This window comes from Paroedura picta, chromosome 7 (genome assembly GCF_049243985.1).
Source record: "Paroedura picta isolate Pp20150507F chromosome 7, Ppicta_v3.0, whole genome shotgun sequence".
Lineage (NCBI taxonomy): Eukaryota > Metazoa > Chordata > Lepidosauria > Squamata > Gekkonidae > Paroedura > Paroedura picta.
The window spans coordinates 117,023,262-117,050,830 of record NC_135375.1 but is presented as its reverse complement, the minus strand read 5'-3'; positions in this window follow the sequence as shown (position 1 = coordinate 117,050,830).

The window sequence follows — 27,569 nt, the reverse complement described above, 5'->3', positions numbered from 1 at the left end:
CAACAGAGGTGAGCTCTTTGTGACGTCATGTCCGTTGCTCACCACTTTCTCTGTGGAGTTTGGCTCAGTGTCTGACTTATAATGTTTTTAGAGTCCCCCCCCCTCCTTAACAAGGCCTGTAAGCGGCATCCCTTCCTCTCCAGGCAACAGAGGTGAGCTCTTTGTGATGTCATGTCCGTTGCTCTCCACTTTCTCTGTGGAGGTAGGCCCACTGTCTGACTTATAATGTTTTTAGAGTCCGGGCCCTCCTTAACAAGGCCTGTAAGCGCCATCCCTTCCACTCCAGGCAACAGAGGTGAGCTCTTTGTGACGTCATGTCCGTTGCTCTCCACTTTCTCTGTGGAGGTAGGCCCACTGTCTGACTTATAATGTTTTTAGAGTCCTGGCCCTCCTTAACAAGGCCTGTAAGCGGCATCCCTTCCTCTCCAGGCAACAGAGGTGAGCTCTTTGTGACGTCATGTCCGTTGCTCACCACTTTCTCTGTGGAGTTTGGCTCAGTGTCTGACTTATAATGTTTTTAGAGTCCCCCCCGCCTCCTTAACAAGGCCTGTAAGCGGCATCCCTTCCTCTCCAGGCAACAGAGGTGAGCTCTTTGTGATGTCATGTCCGTTGCTCTCCACTTTCTCTGTGGAGGTAGGCCCACTGTCTGACTTATAATGTTTTTAGAGTCCGGGCCCTCCTTAACAAGGCCTGTAAGCGCCATCCCTTCCACTCCAGGCAACAGAGGTGAGCTCTTTGTGACGTCATGTCCGTTGCTCTCCACTTTCTCTGTGGAGGTAGGCCCACTGTCTGACTTATAATATTTTTAGAGTCCGGGCCCTCCTTAACAAGGCCTGTAAGCGGCATCCCTTCCTCTCCAGGCAACAGAGGTGAGCTCTGGGTGATGTCATGTCCATTGCTCTCCACTTTCTCTGTGGAGGTTGGCCCACTGTCTGACTTATAATGTTTTTAGAGTCCGGGCCCTCCTTAACAAGGCCTGTAAGCGCCATCCCTTCCTCTCCAGGCAACAGAGGTGAGCTCTTTGTGACGTCATGTCCGTTGCTCTCCACTTTCTCTGTGGAGGTAGGCCCACTGTCTGACTTATAATGTTTTTAGAGTCCGGGCCCTCCTTAACAAGGCCTGTAAGCGGCATCCCTTCCTCTCCAGGCAACAGAGGTGAGCTCTTTGTGATGTCATGTCCGTTGCTCTCCACTTTCTCTGTAGAGGTAGGCCCACTGTCTGACATAATGTTTTTAGAGTCTGGGCCCTCCTTAACAAGGCCTGTAAGCGGCATCCCTTCCTCTCCAGGCAACAGAGGTGAGCTCTTTGTGATGTCATGTCCGTTGCTCTCCACTTTCTCTATGGAGGTAGGCCCACTCTATGACTTATAATGTTTTAGAGATTGTCCCCCCACCCCATAACAAGGCCTGTAAGCGGCATCCCTTCCTCTCCAGGCAACAGAGGTGAGCTCTTTGTGATGTCATGTCCGTTGCTCTCCACTTTCTCTGTGGAGGTAGGCCCACTGTCCGTTGCTCTAATGTTTTTAGAGTCCCCCCCCCCTCCTTAACAAGGCCTGTAAGCGGCATCCCTTCCTCTCCAGGCAACAGAGGTGAACAGAGGTCCGGGCCCTCCTTAACAAGGCCTGTAAGCGGCATCCCTTCCTCTCCAGGCAACAGAGGTGAGCTCTTTGTGATGTCATGTCCGTTGCTCTCCACTTTCTCTGTGGAGGTAGGCCCACTGTCTGACTTATAATGTTTTTAGAGTCCGGGCCCTCCTTAACAAGGCCTGTAAGCGCCATCCCTTCCACTCCAGGCAACAGAGGTGAGCTCTTTGTGACGTCATGTCCGTTGCTCTCCACTTTCTCTGTGGAGGTAGGCCCACTGTCTGACTTATAATATTTTTAGAGTCCGGGCCCTCCTTAACAAGGCCTGTAAGCGGCATCCCTTCCTCTCCAGGCAACAGAGGTGAGCTCTGGGTGATGTCATGTCCATTGCTCTCCACTTTCTCTGTGGAGGTTGGCCCACTGTCTGACTTATAATGTTTTTAGAGTCCGGGCCCTCCTTAACAAGGCCTGTAAGCGCCATCCCTTCCTCTCCAGGCAACAGAGGTGAGCTCTTTGTGACGTCATGTCCGTTGCTCTCCACTTTCTCTGTGGAGGTAGGCCCACTGTCTGACTTATAATGTTTTTAGAGTCCGGGCCCTCCTTAACAAGGCCTGTAAGCGGCATCCCTTCCTCTCCAGGCAACAGAGGTGAGCTCTTTGTGATGTCATGTCCGTTGCTCTCCACTTTCTCTGTAGAGGTAGGCCCACTGTCTGACTTATAATGTTTTTAGAGTCTGGGCCCTCCTTAACAAGGCCTGTAAGCGGCATCCCTTCCTCTCCAGGCAACAGAGGTGAGCTCTTTGTGATGTCATGTCCGTTGCTCTCCACTTTCTCTATGGAGGTAGGCCCACTCTATGACTTATAATGTTTTAGAGATTGTCCCCCCACCCCATAACAAGGCCTGTAAGCGGCATCCCTTCCTCTCCAGGCAACAGAGGTGAGCTCTTTGTGACGTCATGTCCGTTGCTCTCCACTTTCTCTGTGGAGGTAGGCCCACTGTCCGTTGCTCTAATGTTTTTAGAGTCCCCCCCCCCTCCTTAACAAGGCCTGTAAGCGGCATCCCTTCCTCTCCAGGCAACAGAGGTGAACAGAGGTCCGGGCCCTCCTTAACAAGGCCTGTAAGCGGCATCCCTTCCTCTCCAGGCAACAGAGGTGAGCTCTTTGTGATGTCATGTCCGTTGCTCTCCACTTTCTCTGTGGAGGTAGGCCCACTGTCTGACTTATAATGTTTTTAGAGTCCTGGCCCTCCTTAACAAGGCCTATAAGCGGCATCCCTTCCTCTCCAGGCAACAGAGGTGAGCTCTGTGTGATGTCATGTCCGTTGCTCTCCACTTTCTCTGTGGAGGTTGGCCCACTGTCTGACTTATAATGTTTTTAGAGTCCGGGCCCTCCTTAACAAGGCCTGTAAGCGCCATCCCTTCCTCTCTAGGCAACAGAGGTGTGCTCTTTGTGACGTCATGTCCGTTGCTCACCACTTTCTCTGTGGAGTTTGGCTCAGTGTCTGACTTATAATGTTTTTAGAGTCCCCCCCCCCCTTAACAAGGCCTGTAAGCGGCATCCCTTCCTCTCCAGGCAACAGAGGTGAGCTCTTTGTGATGTCATGTCCGTTGCTCTCCACTTTCTCTGTGGAGGTAGGCCCACTGTCTGACTTATAATGTTTTTAGAGTCCTGGCCCTCCTTAACAAGGCCTGTAAGCGGCATCCCTTCCTCTCCAGGCAACAGAGGTGAGCTCTTTGTGATGTCATGTCCGTTGCTCTCCACTTTCTCTGTGGAGGTAGGCCCACTGTCTGACTTATAATGTTTTTAGAGTCCGGGCCCTCCTTAACAAGGCCTGTAAGCGCCATCCCTTCCTCTCCAGGCAACAGAGGTGAGCTCTTTGTGACGTCATGTCCGTTGCTCTCCACTTTCTCTGTGGAGGTAGGCCCACTGTCTGACTTATAATGTTTTTAGAGTCCGGGCCCTCCTTAACAAGGCCTGTAAGCGGCATCCCTTCCTCTCCAGGCAACAGAGGTGAGCTCTTTGTGATGTCATGTCCGTTGCTCTCCACTTTCTCTGTAGAGGTAGGCCCACTGTCTGACATAATGTTTTTAGAGTCTGGGCCCTCCTTAACAAGGCCTGTAAGCGGCATCCCTTCCTCTCCAGGCAACAGAGGTGAGCTCTTTGTGATGTCATGTCCGTTGCTCTCCACTTTCTCTATGGAGGTAGGCCCACTCTATGACTTATAATGTTTTAGAGATTGTCCCCCCACCCCATAACAAGGCCTGTAAGCGGCATCCCTTCCTCTCCAGGCAACAGAGGTGAGCTCTTTGTGATGTCATGTCCGTTGCTCTCCACTTTCTCTGTGGAGGTAGGCCCACTGTCCGTTGCTCTAATGTTTTTAGAGTCCCCCCCCCCCTCCTTAACAAGGCCTGTAAGCGGCATCCCTTCCTCTCCAGGCAACAGAGGTGAACAGAGGTCCGGGCCCTCCTTAACAAGGCCTGTAAGCGGCATCCCTTCCTCTCCAGGCAACAGAGGTGAGCTCTTTGTGATGTCATGTCCGTTGCTCTCCACTTTCTCTGTGGAGGTAGGCCCACTGTCTGACTTATAATGTTTTTAGAGTCCGGGCCCTCCTTAACAAGGCCTGTAAGCGCCATCCCTTCCACTCCAGGCAACAGAGGTGAGCTCTTTGTGACGTCATGTCCGTTGCTCTCCACTTTCTCTGTGGAGGTAGGCCCACTGTCTGACTTATAATATTTTTAGAGTCCGGGCCCTCCTTAACAAGGCCTGTAAGCGGCATCCCTTCCTCTCCAGGCAACAGAGGTGAGCTCTGGGTGATGTCATGTCCATTGCTCTCAACTTTCTCTGTGGAGGTTGGCCCACTGTCTGACTTATAATGTTTTTAGAGTCCGGGCCCTCCTTAACAAGGCCTGTAAGCGCCATCCCTTCCTCTCCAGGCAACAGAGGTGAGCTCTTTGTGACGTCATGTCCGTTGCTCTCCACTTTCTCTGTGGAGGTAGGCCCACTGTCTGACTTATAATGTTTTTAGAGTCCGGGCCCTCCTTAACAAGGCCTGTAAGCGGCATCCCTTCCTCTCCAGGCAACAGAGGTGAGCTCTTTGTGATGTCATGTCCGTTGCTCTCCACTTTCTCTGTAGAGGTAGGCCCACTGTCTGACTTATAATGTTTTTAGAGTCTGGGCCCTCCTTAACAAGGCCTGTAAGCGGCATCCCTTCCTCTCCAGGCAACAGAGGTGAGCTCTTTGTGATGTCATGTCCGTTGCTCTCCACTTTCTCTATGGAGGTAGGCCCACTCTATGACTTATAATGTTTTAGAGATTGTCCCCCCACCCCATAACAAGGCCTGTAAGCGGCATCCCTTCCTCTCCAGGCAACAGAGGTGAGCTCTTTGTGACGTCATGTCCGTTGCTCTCCACTTTCTCTGTGGAGGTAGGCCCACTGTCCGTTGCTCTAATGTTTTTAGAGTCCCCCCCCCCTCCTTAACAAGGCCTGTAAGCGGCATCCCTTCCTCTCCAGGCAACAGAGGTGAACAGAGGTCCGGGCCCTCCTTAACAAGGCCTGTAAGCGGCATCCCTTCCTCTCCAGGCAACAGAGGTGAGCTCTTTGTGATGTCATGTCCGTTGCTCTCCACTTTCTCTGTGGAGGTAGGCCCACTGTCTGACTTATAATGTTTTTAGAGTCCTGGCCCTCCTTAACAAGGCCTATAAGCGGCATCCCTTCCTCTCCAGGCAACAGAGGTGAGCTCTGTGTGATGTCATGTCCGTTGCTCTCCACTTTCTCTGTGGAGGTTGGCCCACTGTCTGACTTATAATGTTTTTAGAGTCCGGGCCCTCCTTAACAAGGCCTGTAAGCGCCATCCCTTCCTCTCTAGGCAACAGAGGTGTGCTCTTTGTGACGTCATGTCCGTTGCTCACCACTTTCTCTGTGGAGTTTGGCTCAGTGTCTGACTTATAATGTTTTTAGAGTCCCCCCCCCCCTTAACAAGGCCTGTAAGCGGCATCCCTTCCTCTCCAGGCAACAGAGGTGAGCTCTTTGTGATGTCATGTCCGTTGCTCTCCACTTTCTCTGTGGAGGTAGGCCCACTGTCTGACTTATAATGTTTTTAGAGTCCTGGCCCTCCTTAACAAGGCCTGTAAGCGGCATCCCTTCCTCTCCAGGCAACAGAGGTGAGCTCTTTGTGATGTCATGTCCGTTGCTCTCCACTTTCTCTGTGGAGGTAGGCCCACTGTCTGACTTATAATGTTTTTAGAGTCCGGGCCCTCCTTAACAAGGCCTGTAAGCGGCATCCCTTCCTCTCCAGGCAACAGAGGTGAGCTCTTTGTGATGTCATGTCCGTTGCTCTCCACTTTCTCTGTAGAGGTAGGCCCACTGTCTGACTTATAATGTTTTTAGAGTCTGGGCCCTCCTTAACAAGGCCTGTAAGCGGCATCCCTTCCTCTCCAGGCAACAGAAGTGAGCTCTTTGTGATGTCTTGTCCGTTGCTCTCCACTTTCTCTGTGGAGTTTGGCCCACTGTCTGACTTATAATGTTTTTAGAGTCCGGGCCCTCCTTAACAAGGCCTGTAAGCGCCATCCCTTCCTCTCCAGGCAACAGAGGTGTGCTCTTTGTGACGTCATGTCCGTTGCTCACCACTTTCTCTGTGGAGTTTGGCTCAGTGTCTGACTTATAATGTTTTTAGAGTCCCCCCCCCTCCTTAACAAGGCCTGTAAGCGGCATCCCTTCCTCTCCAGGCAACAGAGGTGAGCTCTTTGTGATGTCATGTCCGTTGCTCTCCACTTTCTCTGTGGAGGTTGGCCCACTGTCTGACTTATAATGTTTTTAGAGTCCGGGCCCTCCTTAACAAGGCCTGTAAGCGCCATCCCTTCCTCTCCAGGCAACAGAGGTGAGCTCTTTGTGACGTCATGTCCGTTGCTCTCCACTTTCTCTGTGGAGGTAGGCCCACTGTCTGACTTATAATGTTTTTAGAGTCCGGGCCCTCCTTAACAAGGCCTGTAAGCGGCATCCCTTCCTCTCCAGGCAACAGAGGTGAGCTCTTTGTGATGTCATGTCCGTTGCTCTCCACTTTCTCTGTAGAGGTAGGCCCACTGTCTGACTTATAATGTTTTTAGAGTCTGGGCCCTCCTTAACAAGGCCTGTAAGCGGCATCCCTTCCTCTCCAGGCAACAGAGGTGAGCTCTTTGTGATGTCTTGTCCGTTGCTCTCCACTTTCTCTGTGGAGGTTGGCCCACTGTCTGACTTATAATGTTTTTAGAGTCCGGGCCCTCCTTAACAAGGCCTGTAAGCGCCATCCCTTCCTCTCCAGGCAACAGAGGTGTGCTCTTTGTGACGTCATGTCCGTTGCTCACCACTTTCTCTGTGGAGTTTGGCTCAGTGTCTGACTTATAATGTTTTTAGAGTCCCCCCCCCTCCTTAACAAGGCCTGTAAGCGGCATCCCTTCCTCTCCAGGCAACAGAGGTGAGCTCTTTGTGATGTCATGTCCGTTGCTCTCCACTTTCTCTGTGGAGGTAGGCCCACTGTCTGACTTATAATGTTTTTAGAGTCCTGGCCCTCCTTAACAAGGCCAGTAAGCGGCATCCCTTCCTCTCCAGGCAACAGAGGTGAGCTCTTTGTGATGTCATGTCCGTTGCTCTCCACTTTCTCTGTGGAGTTTGGCTCAGTGTCTGACTTATAATGTTTTTAGAGTCCCCCCCCCTCCTTAACAAGGCCTGTAAGCGGCATCCCTTCCTCTCCAGGCAACAGAGGTGAGCTCTTTGTGATGTCATGTCCGTTACTCTCCACGTTCTCTGTGGAGGTAGGCCCACTGTCTGACATAATGTTTTTAGAGTCCGGGCCCTCCTTAACAAGGCCTGTAAGCGCCATCCCTTCCACTCCAGGCAACAGAGGTGAGCTCTTTGTGACGTCATGTCCGTTGCTCTCCACTTTCTCTGTGGAGGTAGGCCCACTGTCTGACTTATAATATTTTTAGAGTCCGGGCCCTCCTTAACAAGGCCTGTAAGCTGCATCCCTTCCTCTCCAGGCAACAGAGGTGAGCTCTGTGTGATGTCATGTCCGTTGCTCTCCACTTTCTCTGTGGAGGTTGGCCCACTGTCTGACTTATAATGTTTTTAGAGTCCGGGCCCTCCTTAACAAGGCCTGTAAGCGCCATCCCTTCCTCTCCAGGCAACAGAGGTGAGCTCTTTGTGACGTCATGTCCGTTGCTCTCCACTTTCTCTGTGGAGGTAGGCCCACTGTCTGACTTATAATATTTTTAGAGTCCGGGCCCTCCTTAACAAGGCCTGTAAGCGGCATCCCTTCCTCTCCAGGCAACAGAGGTGAGCTCTGTGTGATGTCATGTCCGTTGCTCTCCACTTTCTCTGTGGAGGTTGGCCCACTGTCTGACTTATAATGTTTTTAGAGTCCGGGCCCTCCTTAACAAGGCCTGTAAGCGGCATCCCTTCCTCTCCAGGCAACAGAGGTGAGCTCTTTGTGATGTCATGTCCGTTGCTCTCCACTTTCTCTGTAGAGGTAGGCCCACTGTCTGACTTATAATGTTTTTAGAGTCCGGGCCCGCCTTAACAAGGCCTGTAAGCGGCATCCCTTCCTCTCAAGGCAACAGAGGTGAGCTCTTTGTGATGTCATGTCCGTTGCTCTCCACTTTCTCTGTGGAGGTTGGCCCACTGTCTGACTTATAATGTTTTAGAGATTCCCCCCCCCCCATAACAAGGCCAGTAAGCTGCATCCCTTCCTCTCCAGGCAACAGAGGTGAGTTCTTTGTGATGTCATGTCCGTTGCTCTCCACTTTCTCTATGGAGGTAGGTCCACTGTCTGACTTATAATGTTTTTAGAGTCCGGGCCCTCCTTAACAAGGCCTGTAAGCGGCATCCCTTCCTCTCCAGGCAACAGAGGTGAGCTCTGTGTGATGTCATGTCCGTTGCTCTCCACTTTCTCTGTGGAGGTAGGCCCACTGTCTGACTTATAATGTTTTTAGAGTCCTGGCCCTCCTTAACAAGGCCTGTAAGCGGCATCCCTTCCTCTCCAGGCAACAGAGGTGAGCTCTTTGTGACGTCATGTTCGTTGCTCACCACTTTCTCTGTGGAGTTTGGCTCAGTGTCTGACTTATAATGTTTTTAGAGTCCCCCCCCTCCTTAACAAGGCCTGTAAGCGGCATCCCTTCCTCTCCAGGCAACAGAGGTGAGCTCTGTGTGATGTCATGTCCGTTGCTCTCCACTTTCTCTGTGGAGGTTGGCCCACCGTCTGACTTATAATGTTTTTAGAGTCCGGGCCCTCCTTAACAAGGCCTGTAAGCGCCATCCCTTCCACTCCAGGCAACAGAGGTGAGCTCTTTGTGACGTCATGTCCGTTGCTCTCCACTTTCTCTGTGGAGGTAGGCCCACTGTCTGACTTATAATATTTTTAGAGTCCGGGCCCTCCTTAACAAGGCCTGTAAGCGGCATCCCTTCCTCTCCAGGCAACAGAGGTGAGCTCTGTGTGATGTCATGTCCGTTGCTCTCCACTTTCTCTGTGGAGGTTGGCCCACTGTCTGACTTATAATGTTTTTAGAGTCCGGGCCCTCCTTAACAAGGCCTGTAAGCGCCATCCCTTCCTCTCCAGGCAACAGAGGTGAGCTCTTTGTGACGTCATGTCCGTTGCTCTCCACTTCCTCTGTGGAGGTAGGCCCACTGTTTGACTTATAATATTTTTAGAGTTCGGGCCCTCCTTAACAAGGCCTGTAAGCGGCATCCCTTCCTCTCCAGGCAACAGAGGTGAGCTTTGTGTGATGTCATGTCCGTTGCTCTCCACTTTCTCTGTGGAGGTTGGCCCACTGTCTGACTTATAATGTTTTTAGAGTCCGGGCCCTCCTTAACAAGGCCTGTAAGCGCCATCCCTTCCACTCCAGGCAACAGAGGTGAGCTCTTTGTGACGTCATGTCCGTTGCTCTCCACTTTCTCTGTGGAGGTAGGCCCACTGTTTGACTTATAATATTTTTAGAGTCCGGGCCCTCCTTAACAAGGCCTGTAAGCGGCATCCCTTCCTCTCCAGGCAACAGAGGTGAGCTCTGTGTGATGTCATGTCTGTTGCTCTCCACTTTCTCTGTGGAGGTTGGCCCACTGTCTGACTTATAATGTTTTTAGAGTCCGGGCCCTCCTTAACAAGGCCTGTAAGCGGCATCCCTTCCTCTCCAGGCAACAGAGGTGAGCTCTTTGTGATGTCATGTCCGTTGCTCTCCACTTTCTCTGTAGAGGTAGGCCCACTGTCTGACTTATAATGTTTTTAGAGTCCGGGCCCTCCTTAACAAGGCCTGTAAGCGGCATCCCTTCCTCTCCAGGCAACAGAGGTGAGCTCTTTGTGATGTCATGTCCGTTGCTCTCCACTTTCTCTGTGGAGGTTGGCCCACTGTCTGACTTATAATGTTTTAGAGATTCCCCCCCCCCATAACAAGGCCAGTAAGCGGCATCCCTTCCTCTCCAGGCAACAGAGGTGAGCTCTTTGTGACGTCATGTCCGTTGCTCTCCACTTTCTCTGTGGAGGTAGGCCCACTGTCTGACTTATGATGTTTTTAGAGTCCGGGCCCTCCTTAACAAGGCCTGTAAGCGGCATCCCTTCCTCTCCAGGCAGCAGAGGTGAGCTCTGTGTGATGTCATGTCCGTTACTCTCCACTTTCTCTGTGGAGGTAGGCCCACTGTCTGACTTATAATGTTTTTAGAGATTGTCCCCCCAACCCATAACAAGGCCTGTAAGCGCCATCCCTTCCTCTCCAGGCAACAGAGGTGAGCTCTTTGTGACGTCATGTCCGTTGCTCTCCACTTTCTCTGTGGAGGTAGGCCCACTGTCTGACTTATGATATTTTTAGAGTCCGGGCCCTCCTTAACAAGGCCTGTAAGCGGCATCCCTTCCTCTCCAGGCAGCAGAGGTGAGCTCTGTGTGATGTCATGTCCGTTGCTCTCCACTTTCTCTGTGGAGCTAGGCCCACTGTCTGACTTATAATGTTTTTAGAGTCCTGGCCCTCCTTAACAAGGCCTGTAAGCGGCATCCCTTCCTCTCCAGGCAACAGAGGTGAGCTCTTTGTGATGTCATGTCCGTTGCTCTCCACTTTCTCTGTGGAGGTAGGCCCACTGTCTGACTTATAATGTTTTTAGAGTCCTGGCCCTCCTTAACAAGGCCTGTAAGCGGCATCCCTTCCTCTCCAGGCAACAGAGGTGAGCTCTGTGTGATGTCATGTCCGTTGCTCTCCACTTTCTCTGTGGAGGTAGGCCCACTGTCTGACTTACAATGTTTTTAGAGTCCTGGCCCTCCTTAACAAGGCCTGTAAGCGGCATCCCTTCCTCTCCGGGCAACAGAGGTGAGCTCTTTGTGATGTCATGTCCGTTGCTCTCCACTTTCTCTGTGGAGGTAGGCCCACTGTCTGACTTATAATGTTTTTAGAGTCCTGGCCCTCCTTAACAAGGCCTGTAAGCGGCATCCCTTCCTCTCCAGGCAACAGAGGTGAGCTCTTTGTGATGTCATGTCCGTTGCTCTCCACTTTCTCTGTGGAGGTTGGCCCACTGTCTGACTTATAATGTTTTTAGAGTCCGGGCCCTCCTTAACAAGGCCTGTAAGCGCCATCCCTTCCTCTCCAGGCAACAGAGGTGTGCTCTTTGTGATGTCATGTCCGTTGCTCTCCACTTTCTCTGTGGAGGTAGGCCCACTGTCTGACTTATAATGTTTTTAGAGTCCGGGCCCTCCTTAACAAGGCCTGTAAGCGCCATCCCTTCCACACCAGGCAACAGAGGTGAGCTCTTTGTGACGTCATGTCCGTTGCTCTCCACTTTCTCTGTGGAGGTAGGCCCACTGTCTGACATAATATTTTTAGAGTCCGGGCCCTCCTTAACAAGGCCTGTAAGCGGCATCCCTTCCTCTCCAGGCAACAGAGGTGAGCTCTGTGTGATGTCATGTCCGTTGCTCTCCACTTTATCCGTGGAGTTTGGCCCACTGTCTGACTTATAATGTTTTTAGAGTCCAGGCCCTCCTTAACAAGGCCTGTAAGCGCCATCCCTTCCTCTCCAGGCAACAGAGGTGAGCTCTTTGTGACGTCATGTCCGTAGCTCTCCACTTTCTCTGTGGAGGTAGGCCCACTGTCTGACTTATGATGTTTTTAGAGTCCGGGCCCTCCTTAACAAGGCCTGTAAGCGGCATCCCTTCCTCTCCAGGCAGCAGAGGTGAGCTCTGTGTGATGTCATGTCCGTTACTCTCCACTTTCTCTGTGGAGGTAGGCCCACTGTCTGACTTATAATGTTTTTAGAGTCCTGGCCCTCCTTAACAAGGCCTGTAAGCGGCATCCCTTCCTCTCCAGGCAACAGAGGTGAGCTCTTTGTGATGTCATGTCCGTTGCTCTCCACTTTCTCTGTGGAGGTAGGCCCACTGTCTGACTTATAATGTTTTTAGAGTCCTGGCCCTCCTTAACAAGGCCTGTAAGCGGCATCCCTTCCTCTCCAGGCAACAGAGGTGAACTCTGTGTGATGTCATGTCCGTTGCTCTCCACTTTCTTTGTGGAGGTAGGCCCACTGTCTGACTTACAATGTTTTTAGAGTCCTGGCCCTCCTTAACAAGGCCTGTAAGCGGCATCCCTTCCTCTCCAGGCAACAGAGGTGAGCTCTGTGTGATGTCATGTCCGTTGCTCTCCACTTTCTCTGTGGAGGTAGGCCCACTGTCTGACTTACAATGTTTTTAGAGTCCTGGCCCTCCTTAACAAGGCCTGTAAGCGGCATCCCTTCCTCTCCGGGCAACAGAGGTGAGCTCTTTGTGATGTCATGTCCGTTGCTCTCCACTTTCTCTGTGGAGGTAGGCCCACTGTCTGACTTATAATGTTTTTAGAGTCCTGGCCCTCCTTAACAAGGCCTTTAAGCGGCATCCCTTCCTCTCCAGGCAACAGAGGTGAGCTCTTTGTGATGTCATGTCCGTTGCTCTCCACTTTCTCTGTGGAGGTTGGCCCACTGTCTGACTTATAATGTTTTTAGAGTCCGGGCCCTCCTTAACAAGGCCTGTAAGCGCCATCCCTTCCTCTCCAGACAACAGAGGTGTGCTCTTTGTGATGTCATGTCCGTTGCTCTCCACTTTCTCTGTGGAGGTAGGCCCACTGTCTGACTTATAATGTTTTTAGAGTCCGGGCCCTCCTTAACAAGGCCTGTAAACGCCATCCCTTCCACTCCAGGCAACAGAGGTGAGCTCTTTGTGACGTCATGTCCGTTGCTCTCCACTTTCTCTGTGGAGGTAGGCCCACTGTCTGACTTATAATATTTTTAGAGTCCGGGCCCTCCTTAACAAGGCCTGTAAGCGGCATCCCTTCCTCTCCAGGCTACAGAGGTGAGCTCTGTGTGATGTCATGTCCGTTGCTCTCCACTTTATCTGTGGAGTTTGGCCCACTGTCTGACTTATAATGTTTTTAGAGTCCGGGCCCTCCTTAACAAGGCCTGTAAGCGCCATCCCTTCCTCTCCAGGCAACAGAGGTGAGCTCTTTGTGACGTCATGTCCGTTGCTCTCCACTTTCTCTGTGGAGGTAGGCCCACTGTCTGACTTATAATGTTTTTATAGTCCGGGTCCTCCTTAACAAGGCCTGTAAGCGGCATCCCTTCCTCTCCAGGCAACAGAGGTGAGCTCTTTGTGATGTCATGTCCGTTGCTCTCCACTTTCTCTGTAGAGGTATGCCCACTGTCTGACTTATAATGTTTTTAGAGTCCGGGCCCTCCTTAACAAGGCCTGTAAGCGGCATCCCTTCCTCTCCAGGCAACAGAGGTGAGCTCTTTGTGATGTCATGTCCGTTGCTCTCCACTTTCTCTATGGAGGTAGGCCCACTGTCTGACTTATAATGTTTTTAGAGTCCTGGCCCTCCTTAACAAGGCCTGTAAGCGGCATCCCTTCCTCTCCAGGCAACAGAGGTGAGCTCTTTGTGATGTCATGTCCGTTGCTCTCCACTTTCTCTGTGGAGGTAGGCCCACTGTCTGACTTATAATGTTTTTAGAGTCCTGGCCCTCCTTAACAAGGCCTGTAAGCGGCATCCCTTCCTCTCCAGGCAACAGAGGTGAGCTCTTTGTGACGTCATGTCCGTTGCTCACCACTTTCTCTGTGGAGTTTGGCTCAGTGTCTGACTTATAATGTTTTTAGAGTCCCCCCCCCTCCTTAACAAGGCCTGTAAGCGGCATCCCTTCCTCTCCAGGCAACAGAGGTGAGCTCTTTGTGATGTCATGTCCGTTGCTCTCCACTTTCTCTGTGGAGGTAGGCCCACTGTCTGACTTATAATGTTTTTAGAGTCCGGGCCCTCCTTAACAAGGCCTGTAAGCGCCATCCCTTCCACTCCAGGCAACAGAGGTGAGCTCTTTGTGACGTCATGTCCGTTGCTCTCCACTTTCTCTGTGGAGGTAGGCCCACTGTCTGACTTATAATATTTTTAGAGTCCAGGCCCTCCTTAACAAGGCCTGTAAGCGCCATCCCTTCCTCTCCAGGCAACAGAGGTGAGCTCTGTGTGATGTCATGTCCGTTGCTCTCCACTTTCTCTGTGGAGGTTGGCCCACTGTCTGACTTATAATGTTTTTAGAGTCCGGGCCCTCCTTAACAAGGCCTGTAAGCGCCATCCCTTCCTCTCCAGGCAACAGAGGTGAGCTCTTTGTGACGTCATGTCCGTTGCTCTCCACTTTCTCTGTGGAGGTAGGCCCACTGTCTGACTTATAATGTTTTTATAGTCCGGGCCCTCCTTAACAAGGCCTGTAAGCGGCATCCCTTCCTCTCCAGGCAACAGAGGTGAGCTCTTTGTGATGTCATGTCCGTTGCTCTCCACTTTCTCTGTAGAGGTAGGCCCACTGTCTGACTTATAATGTTTTTAGAGTCCGGGCCCTCCTTAACAAGGCCTGTAAGCGGCATCCCTTCCTCTCCAGGCAACAGAGGTGAGCTCTTTGTGATGTCATGTCCGTTGCTCTCCACTTTCTCTGTGGAGGTAGGCCCACTGTCTGACTTATAATGTTTTTAGAGTCCTGGCCCTCCTTAACAAGGCCTGTAAGCGGCATCCCTTCCACTCCAGGCAACAGAGGTGAGCTCTTTGTGATGTCATGTCCGTTGCTCTCCACTTTCTCTGTGGAGGTAGGCCCACTGTCTGACTTATAATGTTTTTAGAGTCCTGGCCCTCCTTAACAAGGCCTGTAAGCGGCATCCCTTCCTCTCCAGGCAACAGAGGTGAGCTCTTTGTGACGTCATGTCCGTTGCTCACCACTTTCTCTGTGGAGTTTGGCTCAGTGTCTGACTTATAATGTTTTTAGAGTCCCCCCCCCCTCCTTAACAAGGCCTGTAAGCGGCATCCCTTCCTCTCCAGGCAACAGAGGTGAGCTCTTTGTGATGTCATGTCCGTTGCTCTCCACTTTCTCTGTGGAGGTAGGCCCACTGTCTGACTTATAATGTTTTTACAGTCCGGGCCCTCCTTAACAAGGCCTGTAAGCGCCATCCCTTCCACTCCAGGCAACAGAGGTGAGCTCTTTGTGACGTCATGTCCGTTGCTCTCCACTTTCTCTGTGGAGGTAGGCCCACTGTCTGACTTATAATATTTTTAGAGTCCGGGCCCTCCTTAACAAGGCCTGTAAGCGCCATCCCTTCCTCTCCAGGCAACAGAGGTGAGCTCTGTGTGATGTCATGTCCGTTGCTCTCCACTTTCTCTGTGGAGGTTGGCCCACTGTCTGACTTATAATGTTTTTAGAGTCCGGGCCCTCCTTAACAAGGCCTGTAAGCGCCATCCCTTCCTCTCCAGGCAACAGAGGTGAGCTCTTTGTGACGTCATGTCCGTTGCTCTCCACTTTCTCTGTGGAGGTAGGCCCACTGTCTGACTTATAATGTTTTTAGAGTCCGGGCCCTCCTTAACAAGGCCTGTAAGCGGCATCCCTTCCTCTCCAGGCAACAGAGGTGAGCTCTTTGTGATGTCATGTCCGTTGCTCTCCACTTTCTCTGTAGAGGTAGGCCCACTGTCTGACTTATAATGTTTTTAGAGTCCGGGCCCTCCTTAACAAGGCCTGTAAGCGGCATCCCTTCCTCTCCAGGCAACAGAGGTGAGCTCTTTGTGATGTCATGTCCGTTGCTCTCCACTTTCTCTGTGGAGGTTGGCCCACTGTCTGACTTATAATGTTTTAGAGATTCCCCACCCCCATAACAAGGCCAGTAAGCGGCATCCCTTCCTCTCCAGGCAACAGAGGTGAGCTCTTTGTGATGTCATGTCCGTTGCTCTCCACTTTCTCTATGGAGGTAGGTCCACTGTCTGACTTATAATGTTTTTAGAGTCCGGGCCCTCCTTAACAAGGCCTGTAAGCGGCATCCCTTCCTCTCCAGGCAACAGAGGTGAGCTCTTTGTGATGTCATGTCCGTTGCTCTCCACTTTCTCTATGGAGGTAGGCCCACTGTCTGACTTATAATGTTTTAGAGATTGTCCCCCCACCCCATAACAAGGCCTGTAAGCGCCATCCCTTCCTCTCCAGGAAACAGAGGTGAGCTCTTTGTGACGTCATGTCCGTTGCTCTCCACTTTCTCTGTGGAGGTAGGCCCACTGTCTGACTTATGATGTTTTTAGAGTCCGGGCCCTCCTTAACAAGGCCTGTAAGCGGCATCCCTTCCTCTCCAGGCAGCAGAGGTGAGCTCTGTGTGATGTCATGTCCGTTGCTCTCCACTTTCTCTGTGGAGGTAGGCCCACTGTCTGACTTATAATGTTTTTAGAGTCCTGGCCCTCCTCAACAAGGCCTGTAAGCGGCATCCCTTCCTCTCCAGGCAACAGAGGTGAGCTCTTTGTGATGTCATGTCCGTTGCTCTCCACTTTCTCTGTGGAGGTAGGCCCACTGTCTGACTTATAATGTTTTTAGAGTCCTGGCCCTCCTTAACAAGGCCTGTAAGCGGCATCCCTTCCTCTCCAGGCAACAGAGGTGAGCTCTGTGTGATGTCATGTCCGTTGCTCTCCACTTTCTCTGTGGAGGTAGGCCCACTGTCTGACTTACAATGTTTTTAGAGTCCTGGCCCTCCTTAACAAGGCCTGTAAGCGGCATCCCTTCCTCTCCGGGCAACAGAGGTGATCTCTTTGTGATGTCATGTCCGTTGCTCTCCACTTTCTCTGTGGAGGTTGGCCCACTGTCTGACTTATAATGTTTTTAGAGTCCGGGCCCTCCTTAACAAGGCCTGTAAGCGCCATCCCTTCCTCTCCAGGCAACAGAGGTGTGCTCTTTGTGATGTCATGTCCGTTGCCCTCCACTTTCTCTGTGGAGGTAGGCCCACTGTCTGACTTATAATGTTTTTAGAATCCGGGCTCTCCTTAACAAGGCCTGTAAGCGCCATCCCTTCCACTCCAGGCAACAGAGGTGAGCTCTTTGTGACGTCATGTCCGTTGCTCTCCACTTTCTCTGTGGAGGTAGGCCCACTGTCTGACTTATAATATTTTTAGAGTCCGGGCCCTCCTTAACAAGGCCTGTAAGCGGCATCCCTTCCTCTCCAGGCAACAGAGGTGAGCTCTGTGTGATGTCATGTCCGTTGCTCTCCACTTTCTCTGTGGAGGTTGGCCCACTGTCTGACTTATAATGTTTTTAGAGTCCGGGCCCTCCTTAACAAGGCCTGTAAGCGCCATCCCTTCCTCTCCAGGCAACAGAGGTGAGCTCTTTGTGACGTCATGTCCGTTGCTCTCCACTTTCTCTGTGGAGGTAGGCCCACTGTCTGACTTATAATGTTTTTAGAGTCCGGGCCCTCCTTAACAAGGCCTGTAAGCGGCATCCCTTCCTCTCCAGGCAACAGAGGTGAGCTCTTTGTGATGTCATGTCCGTTGCTCTCCACTTTCTCTGTAGAGGTAGGCCCACTGTCTGACTTATAATGTTTTTAGAGTCCGGGCCCTCCTTAACAAGGCCTGTAAGCGGCATCCCTTCCTCTCCAGGCAACAGAGGTGAGCTCTTTGTGATGTCATGTCCGTTGCTCTCCACTTTCTCTGTGGAGGTAGGCCCACTGTCTGACTTATAATGTTTTTAGAGTCCTGGCCCTCCTTAACAAGGCCTGTAAGCGGCATCCCTTCCTCTCCAGGCAACAGAGGTGAGCTCTTTGTGATGTCATGTCCGTTGCTCTCCACTTTCTCTGTGGAGGTAGGCCCACTGTCTGACTTATAATGTTTTTAGAGTCCTGGCCCTCCTTAACAAGGCCTGTAAGCGGCATCCCTTCCTCTCCAGGCAACAGAGGTGAGCTCTTTGTGACGTCATGTCCGTTGCTCACCACTTTCTCTGTGGAGTTTGGCTCAGTGTCTGACTTATAATGTTTTTAGAGTCCCCCCCCTCCTTAACAAGGCCTGTAAGCGGCATCCCTTCCTCTCCAGGCAACAGAGGTGAGCTCTTTGTGATGTCATGTCCGTTGCTCTCCACTTTCTCTGTGGAGGTAGGCCCACTGTCTGACTGATAATGTTTTTAGAGTCCGGGCCCTCCTTAACAAGGCCTGTAAGCGCCATCCCTTCCACTCCAGGCAACAGAGGTGAGCTCTTTGTGACGTCATGTCCGTTGCTCTCCACTTTCTCTGTGGAGGTTGGCCCACTGTCTGACTTATAATGTTTTTAGAGTCCGGGCCCTCCTTAACAAGGCGTGTAAGCGCCATCCCTTCATCTCCAGGCAACAGAGGTGAGCTCTTTGTGATGTCATGTCCGTTGCTCTCCACTTTCTCTGTAGAGGTAGGCCCACTGTCTGACTTATAATGTTTTTAGAGTCCGGGCCCTCCTTAACAAGGCCTGTAAGCGGCATCCCTTCCTCTCCAGGCAACAGAGGTGAGCTCTTTGTGATGTCATGTCCGTTGCTCTCCACTTTCTATGTGGAGGTTGGCCCACTGTCTGACTTATAATGTTTTAGAGATTCCCCGACCCCATAACAAGGCCTGTAAGCGGCATCCCTTCCTCTCCAGGCAACAGAGGTGAGCTCTGTGTGATGTCATGTCCGTTGCTCTCCACTTTCTCTGTGGAGGTAGGCCCACTGTCTGACTTATAATGTTTTTAGAGTCCTGGCCCTCCTTAACAAGGCCTGTAAGCGGCATCCCTTCCTCTCCAGGCAGCAGAGGTGAGCTCTGTGTGATGTCATGTCCGTTGCTCTCCACTTTCTCTTTGGAGGTAGGCCCACTGTCTGACTTATAATGTTTTTAGAGTCCTGGCCCTCCTTAACAAGGCCTGTAAGCGGCATCCCGTCCTCTCCAGGCAACAGAGGTGAGCTCTTTGTGATGTCATGTCCGTTGCTCTCCACTTTCTCTGTGGAGGTAGGCCCACTGTCTGACTTATAATGTTTTTAGAGTCCTGGCCCTCCTTAACAAGGCCTGTAAGCGGCATCCCTTCCTCTCCAGGCAACAGAGGTGAGCTCTGTGTGATGTCATGTCCGTTGCTCTCCACTTTCTCTGTGGAGGTAGGCCCACTGTCTGACTTACAATGTTTTTAGAGTCCTGGCCCTCCTTAACAAGGCCTGTAAGCGGCATCCCTTCCTCTCCGGGCAACAGAGGTGAGCTCTTTGTGATGTCATGTCCGTTGCTCTCCACTTTCTCTGTGGAGGTAGGCCCACTGTCTGACTTATAATGTTTTTAGAGTCCTGGCCCTCCTTAACAAGGCCTGTAAGCGGCATCCCTTCCTCTCCAGGCAACAGAGGTGAGCTCTTTGTGATGTCATGTCCGTTGCTCTCCACTTTCTCTGTGGAGGTAGGCCCACTGTCTGACTTATAATGTTTTTAGAGTCCTGGCCCTCCTTAACAAGGCCTATAAGCGGCATCCCTTCCTCTCCAGGCAACAGAGGTGAGCTCTGTGTGATGTCATGTCCGTTGCTCTCCACTTTCTCTGTGGAGGTTGGCCCACTGTCTGACTTATAATGTTTTTAGAGTCCTGGCCCTCCTTAACAAGGCCTGTAAGCGCCATCCCTTCCTCTCCAGGCAACAGAGGTGAGCTCTTTGTGATGTCATTTCCGTTGCTCTCCACTTTCTCTGTGGAGGTAGGCCCACTGTCTGACTTATAATGTTTTTAGAGTCCGGGCCCTCCTTAACAAGGCCTGTAAGCGCCATCCCTTCCACTCCAGGCAACAGAGGTGAGCTATTTGTGACGTCATGTCCGTTGCTCTCCACTTTCTCTGTGGAGGTAGGCCCACTGTCTGACTTATAATGTTTTTAGAGTCCGGGCCCTCCTTAACAAGGCCTGTAAGCGGCATCCCTTCCTCTCCAGGCAACAGAGGTGAGCTCTTTGTGATGTCATGTCCGTTGCTCTCCACTTTCTCTGTACAGGTAGGCCCACTGTCTGACTTATAATGTTTTTAGAGTCCGGGCCCTCCTTAACAAGGCCTGTAAGCGGCATCCCTTCCTCTCCAGGCAACAGAGGTGAGCTCTTTGTGATGTCATGTCCGTTGCTCTCCACTTTCTCTGTGGAGGTTGGCCCACTGTCTGACTTATAATGTTTTAGAGATTCCCCCACCCCATAACAAGGCCTGTAAGCGGCATCCCTTCCTCTCCAGGCAACAGAGGTGAGCTCTGTGTGATGTCATGTCCGTTGCTCTCCACTTTCTCTGTGGAGGTAGGCCCACTATCTGACTTATAATGTTTTTAGAGTCCTGGCCCTCCTTAACAAGGCCTGTAAGCGGCATCCCTTCCTCTCCAGGCAGCAGAGGTGAGCTCTTTGTGACGTCATGTCCGTTGCTCACCACTTTCTCTGTGGAGTTTGGCTCAGTGTCTGACTTATAATGTTTTTAGAGTCCCCCCCCCTCCTTAACAAGGCCTGTAAGCGGCATCCCTTCCTCTCCAGGCAACAGAGGTGAGCTCTTTGTGATGTCATGTCCGTTGCTCTCCACTTTCTCTGTGGAGGTAGGCCCACTGTCTGACTTATAATGTTTTTAGAGTCCGGGCCCTCCTTAACAAGGCCTGTAAGCGCCATCCCTTCCACTCCAGGCAACAGAGGTGAGCTCTTTGTGACGTCATGTCCGTTGCTCTCCACTTTCTCTGTGGAGGTAGGCCCACTATCTGACTTATAATGTTTTTAGAGTCCTGGCCCTCCTTAACAAGGCCTGTAAGCGGCATCCCTTCCTCTCCAGGCAGCAGAGGTGAGCTCTGTGTGATGTCATGTCCGTTGCTCTCCACTTTCTCTTTGGAGGTAGGCCCACTGTCTGACTTATAATGTTTTTAGAGTCCTGGCCCTCCTTAACAAGGCCTGTAAGCGGCATCCCGTCCTCTCCAGGCAACAGAGGTGAGCTCTTTGTGATGTCATGTCCGTTGCTCTCCACTTTCTCTGTGGAGGTAGGCCCACTGTCTGACTTATAATGTTTTTAGAATCCTGGCCCTCCTTAACAAGGCCTGTAAGCGGCATCCCTTCCTCTCCAGGCAACAGAGGTGAGCTCTGTGTGATGTCATGTCCGTTGCTCTCCACTTTCTCTGTGGAGGTAGGCCCACTGTCTGACTTACAATGTTTTTAGAGTCCTGGCCCTCCTTAACAAGGCCTGTAAGCGGCATCCCTTCCTCTCCGGGCAACAGAGGTGAGCTCTTTGTGATGTCATGTCCGTTGCTCTCCACTTTCTCTGTGGATGTAGGCCCACTGTCTGACTTATAATGTTTTTAGAGTCCTGGCCCTCCTTAACAAGGCCTGTAAGCGGCATCCCTTCCTCTCCAGGCAACAGAGGTGAGCTCTTTGTGATGTCATGTCCGTTGCTCTCCACTTTCTCTGTGGAGGTAGGCCCACTGTCGGACTTATAATGTTTTTAGAGTCCTGGCCCTCCTTAACAAGGCCTATAAGCGGCATCCCTTCCTCTCCAGGCAACAGAGGTGAGCTCTGTGTGATGTCATGTCCGTTGCTCTCCACTTTCTCTGTGGAGGTTGGCCCACTGTCTGACTTATAATGTTTTTAGAGTCCTGGCCCTCCTTAACAAGGCCTATAAGCGCCATCCCTTCCTCTCCAGGCAACAGAGGTGAGCTCTTTGTGACGTCATGTCCGTTGCTCACCACTTTCTCTGTGGAGTTTGGCTCAGTGTCTGACTTATAATGTTTTTAGAGTCCCCCCCCTCCTTAACAAGGCCTGTAAGCGGCATCCCTTCCTCTCCAGGCAACAGAGGTGAGCTCTTTGTGATGTCATGTCCGTTGCTCTCCACTTTCTCTGTGGAGGTAGGCCCACTGTCTGACTTATAATGTTTTTAGAGTCCGGGCCCTCCTTAACAAGGCCTGTAAGCGCCATCCCTTCCACTCCAGGCAACAGAGGTGAGCTCTTTGTGACGTCATGTCCGTTGCTCTCCACTTTCTCTGTGGAGGTAGGCCCACTGTCTGACTTATAATATTTTTAGAGTCCGGGCCCTCCTTAACAAGGCCTGTAAGCGGCATCCCTTCCTCTCCAGGCAACAGAGGTGAGCTCTTTGTGACGTCATGTCTGTTGCTCTCCACTTTCTCTGTGGAGGTAGGCCCACTGTCTGACTTATAATGTTTTTAGAGTCCGGGCCCTCCTTAACAAGGCCTGTAAGCGGCATCCCTTCCTCTCCAGGCAACAGAGGTGAGCTCTTTGTGATGTCATGTCCGTTGCTCTCCACTTTCTCTGTAGAGGTAGGCCCACTGTCTGACTTATAATGTTTTTAGAGTCCGGGCCCTCCTTAACAAGGCCTGTAAGCGGCATCCCTTCCTCTCCAGGCAACAGAGGTGAGCTCTTTGTGATGTCATGTCCGTTGCTCTCCACTTTCTCTGTGGAGGTTGGCCCACTGTCTGACTTATAATGTTTTAGAGATTCCCCCCCCCCCCATAACAAGGCCAGTAAGCGGCATCCCTTCCTCTCCAGGCAACAGAGGTGAGCTCTTTGTGATGTCATGTCCGTTGCTCTCCACTTTCTCTATGGAGGTAGGTCCACTGTCGGACTTATAATGTTTTTAGAGTCCGGACCCTCCTTAACAAGGCCTGTAAGCGGCATCCCTTCCTCTCCAGGCAACAGAGGTGAGCTCTTTGTGATGTCATGTCCGTTGCTCTCCACTTTCTCTATGGAGGTAGGCCCACTGTCTGACTTATAATGTTTTAGAGATTGTCCCCCCACCCCATAACAAGGCCTGTAAGCGCCATCCCTTCCTCTCCAGGCAACAGAGGTGAGCTCTTTGTGACGTCATGTCCGTTGCTCTCCACTTTCTCTGTGGAGGTAGGCCCACTGTCTGACTTATGATGTTTTTAGAGTCCGGGCCCTCCTTAACAAGGCCTGTAAGCGGCATCCCTTCCTCTCCAGGCAGCAGAGGTGAGCTCTGTGTGATGTCATGTCCGTTGCTCTCCACTTTCTCTGTGGAGGTACGCCCACTGTCTGACTTATAATGTTTTTAGAGTCCTGGCCCTCCTTAACAAGGCCTGTAAGCGGCATCCCTTCCTCTCCAGGCAACAGAGGTGAGCTCTTTGTGATGTCATGTCCGTTGCTCTCCACTTTCTCTGTGGAGGTAGGCCCACTGTCTGACTTATAATGTTTTTAGAGTCCTGGCCCTCCTTAACAAGGCCTGTAAGCGGCATCCCTTCCTCTCCAGGCAACAGAGGTGAGCTCTGTGTGATGTCATGTCCGTTGCTCTCCACTTTCTCTGTGGAGGTAGGCCCACTGTCTGACTTACAATGTTTTTAGAGTCCTGGCCCTCCTTAACAAGGCCTGTACGCGGCATCCCTTCCTCTCCAGGCAACAGAGGTGAGCTCTGTGTGATGTCATGTCCGTTGCTCTCCACTTTCTCTGTGGAGGTAGGCCCACTGTCTGACTTACAATGTTTTTAGAGTCCTGGCCCTCCTTAACAAGGCCTGTAAGCGGCATCCCTTCCTCTCCGGGCAACAGAGGTGAGCTCTTTGTGATGTCATGTCCGTTGCTCTCCACTTTCTCTGTGGAGGTAGGCCCACTGTCTGACTTATAATGTTTTTAGAGTCCTGGCCCTCCTTAACAAGGCCTGTAAGCGGCATCCCTTCCTCTCCAGGCAACAGAGGTGAGCTCTTTGTGATGTCATGTCCGTTGCTCTCCACTTTCTCTGTGGAGGTTGGCCCACTGTCTGACTTATAATGTTTTTAGAGTCCGGGCCCTCCTTAACAAGGCCTGTAAGCGCCATCCCTTCCTCTCCAGGCAACAGAGGTGTGCTCTTTGTGATGTCATGTCCGTTGCTCTCCACTTTCTCTGTGGAGGTAGGCCCACTGTCTGACTTATAATGTTTTTAGAGTCCGGGCCCTCCTTAACAAGGCCTGTAAGCGCCATCCCTTCCACTCCAGGCAACAGAGGTGAGCTCTTTGTGACGTCATGTCCGTTGCTCTCCACTTTCTCTGTGGAGGTAGGCCCACTGTCTGACTTATAATATTTTTAGAGTCCGGGCCCTCCTTAACAAGGCCTGTAAGCGGCATCCCTTCCTCTCCAGGCAACAGAGGTGAGCTCTGTGTGATGTCATGTCCGTTGCTCTCCACTTTATCTGTGGAGTTTGGCCCACTGTCTGACTTATAATGTTTTTAGAGTCCGGGCCCTCCTTAACAAGGCCTGTAAGCGGCATCCCTTCCTCTCCAGGCAACAGAGGTGAGCTCTTTGTGACGTCATGTCCGTTGCTCTCCACTTTCTCTGTGGAGGTAGGCCCACTGTCTGACTTATAATGTTTTTAGAGTCCGGGCCCTCCTTAACAAGGCCTGTAAGCGGCATCCCTTCCTCTCCAGGCAACAGTGGTGAGCTCTTTGTGATGTCATGTCCGTTGCTCTCCACTTTCTCTGTAGAGGTAGGCCCACTGTCTGACTTATAATGTTTTTAGAGTCCGGGCCCTCCTTAACAAGGCCTGTAAGCGGCATCCCTTCCTCTCCAGGCAACAGAGGTGAGCTCTTTGTGATGTCATGTCCGTTGCTCTCCACTTTCTCTGTGGAGGTAGGCCCACTATCTGACTTATAATGTTTTTAGAGTCCTGGCCCTCCTTAACAAGGCCTGTAAGCGGCATCCCTTCCTCTCCAGGCAACAGAGGTGAGCTCTTTGTGATGTCATGTCCGTTGCTCTCCACTTTCTCTGTGGAGGTAGGCCCACTGTCTGACTTATAATGTTTTTAGAGTCCTGGCCCTCCTTAACAAGGCCTGTAAGCGGCATCCCTTCCTCTCCAGGCAACAGAGGTGAGCTCTTTGTGACGTCATGTCCGTTGCTCACCACTTTCTCTGTGGAGTTTGGCTCAGTGTCTGACTTATAATGTTTTTAGAGTCCCCCCCCTCCTTAACAAGGCCTGTAAGCGGCATCCCTTCCTCTCCAGGCAACAGAGGTGAGCTCTTTGTGATGTCATGTCCGTTGCTCTCCACTTTCTCTGTGGAGGTAGGCCCACTGTCTGACTTATAATGTTTTTAGAGTCCGGGCCCTCCTTAACAAGGCCTGTAAGCGCCATCCCTTCCACTCCAGGCAACAGAGGTGAGCTCTTTGTGACGTCATGTCCGTTGCTCTCCACTTTCTCTGTGGAGGTAGGCCCACTGTCTGACTTATGATGTTTTTAGAGTTCGGGCCCTCCTTAACAAGGCCTGTAAGCGGCATCCCTTCCTCTCCAGGCAGCAGAGGTGAGCTCTGTGTGATGTCATGTCCGTTGCTCTCCACTTTCTCTGTGGAGGTAGGCCCACTGTCTGACTTATAATGTTTTTAGAGTCCTGGCCCTCCTTAACAAGGCCTGTAAGCGGCATCCCTTCCTCTCCAGGCAACAGAGGTGAGCTCTTTGTGATGTCATGTCCGTTGCTCTCCACTTTCTCTGTGGAGGTAGGCCCACTGTCTGACTTATAATGTTTTTAGAGTCCTGGCCCTCCTTAACAAGGCCTGTAAGCGGCATCCCTTCCTCTCCAGGCAACAGAGGTGAGCTCTGTGTGATGTCATGTCCGTTGCTCTCCACTTTCTCTGTGGAGGTAGGCCCACTGTCTGACTTACAATGTTTTTAGAGTCCTGGCCCTCCTTAACAAGGCCTGTAAGCGGCATCCCTTCCTCTCCAGGCAACAGAGGTGAGCTCTGTGTGATGTCATGTCCGTTGCTCTCCACTTTCTCTGTGGAGGTAGGCCCACTGTCTGACTTACAATGTTTTTAGAGTCCTGGCCCTCCTTAACAAGGCCTGTAAGCGGCATCCCTTCCTCTCCGGGCAACAGAGGTGAGCTCTTTGTGATGTCATGTCCGTTGCTCTCCACTTTCTCTGTGGAGGTAGGCCCACTGTCTGACTTATAATGTTTTTAGAGTCCTGGCCCTCCTTAACAAGGCCTGTAAGCGGCATCCCTTCCTCTCCAGGCAACAGAGGTGAGCTCTTTGTGATGTCATGTCCGTTGCTCTCCACTTTCTCTGTGGAGGTTGGCCCACTGTCTGACTTATAATGTTTTTAGAGTCCGGGCCCTCCTTAACAAGGCCTGTAAGCGCCATCCCTTCCTCTCCAGGCAACAGAGGTGTGCTCTTTGTGACGTCATGTCCGTTGCTCACCACTTTCTCTGTGGAGTTTGGCTCAGTGTCTGACTTATAATGTTTTTAGAGTCCCCCCCCCCTCCTTAACAAGGCCTGTAAGCGGCATCCCTTCCTCTCCAGGCAACAGAGGTGAGCTCTTTGTGATGTCATGTCCGTTGCTCTCCACTTTCTCTGTGGAGGTAGGCCCACTGTCTGACTTATAATGTTTTTAGAGTCCTGGCCCTCCTTAACAAGGCCTGTAAGCGGCATCCCTTCCTCTCCAGGCAACAGAGGTGAGCTCTTTGTGATGTCATGTCCGTTGCTCTCCACTTTCTCTGTGGAGGTAGGCCCACTCTCTGACTTATGATGTTTTTAGAGTCCTGGCCCTCCTTAACAAGGCCTGTAAGCGGCATCCCTTCCTCTCCAGGCAACAGAGGTGAGCTCTTTGTGACGTCATGTCCGTTGCTCACCACTTTCTCTGTGGAGTTTGGCTCAGTGTCTGACTTATAATGTTTTTAGAGTCCCCCCCCTCCTTAACAAGGCCTGTAAGCGGCATCCCTTCCTCTCCAGGCAACAGAGGTGAGCTCTTTGTGATGTCATGTCCGTTGCTCTCCACTTTCTCTGTGGAGGTAGGCCCACTGTCTGACTTATAATGTTTTTAGAGTCCGGGCCCTCCTTAACAAGGCCTGTAAGCGCCATCCCTTCCACTCCAGGCAACAGAGGTGAGCTCTTTGTGACGTCATGTCCGTTGCTCTCCACTTTCTCTGTGGAGGTAGGCCCACTGTCTGACTTATAATATTTTTAGAGTCCGGGCCCTCCTTAACAAGGCCTGTAAGCGGCATCCCTTCCTCTCCAGGCAACAGAGGTGAGCTCTGTGTGATGTCATGTCCGTTGCTCTCCACTTTCTCTGTGGAGGTTGGCCCACTGTCTGACTTATAATGTTTTTAGAGTCCGGGCCCTCCTTAACAAGGCCTGTAAGCGCCATCCCTTCCTCTCCAGGCAACAGAGGTGAGCTCTTTGTGACGTCATGTCCGTTGCTCTCCACTTTCTCTGTGGAGGTAGGCCCACTGTCTGACTTATAATGTTTTTAGAGTCCGAGCCCACCTTAACAAGGCCTGTAAGCGGCATCCCTTCCTCTCCAGGCAACAGAGGTGAGCTCTTTGTGATGTCATGTCCGTTGCTCTCCACTTTCTCTGTAGAGGTAGGCCCACTGTCTGACTTATAATGTTTTTAGAGTCCGGGCCCTCCTTAACAAGGCCTGTAAGCGGCATCCCTTCCTCTCCAGGCAACAGAGGTGAGCTCTTTGTGATGTCATGTCCGTTGCTCTCCACTTTCTCTGTGGAGGTAGGCCCACTGTCTGACTTATAATGTTTTTAGAGTCCTGGCCCTCCTTAACAAGGCCTGTAAGCGGCATCCCTTCCTCTCCAGGCAACAGAGGTGAGCTCTTTGTGATGTCATGTCCGTTGCTCTCCACTTTTTCTGTGGAGGTAGGCCCACTGTCTGACTTATAATGTTTTTAGAGTCCTGGCCCTCCTTAACAAGGCCTGTAAGCGGCATCCCTTCCTCTCCAGGCAACAGAGGTGAGCTCTTTGTGACGTCATGTCCGTTGCTCACCACTTTCTCTGTGGAGTTTGGCTCAGTGTCTGACTTATA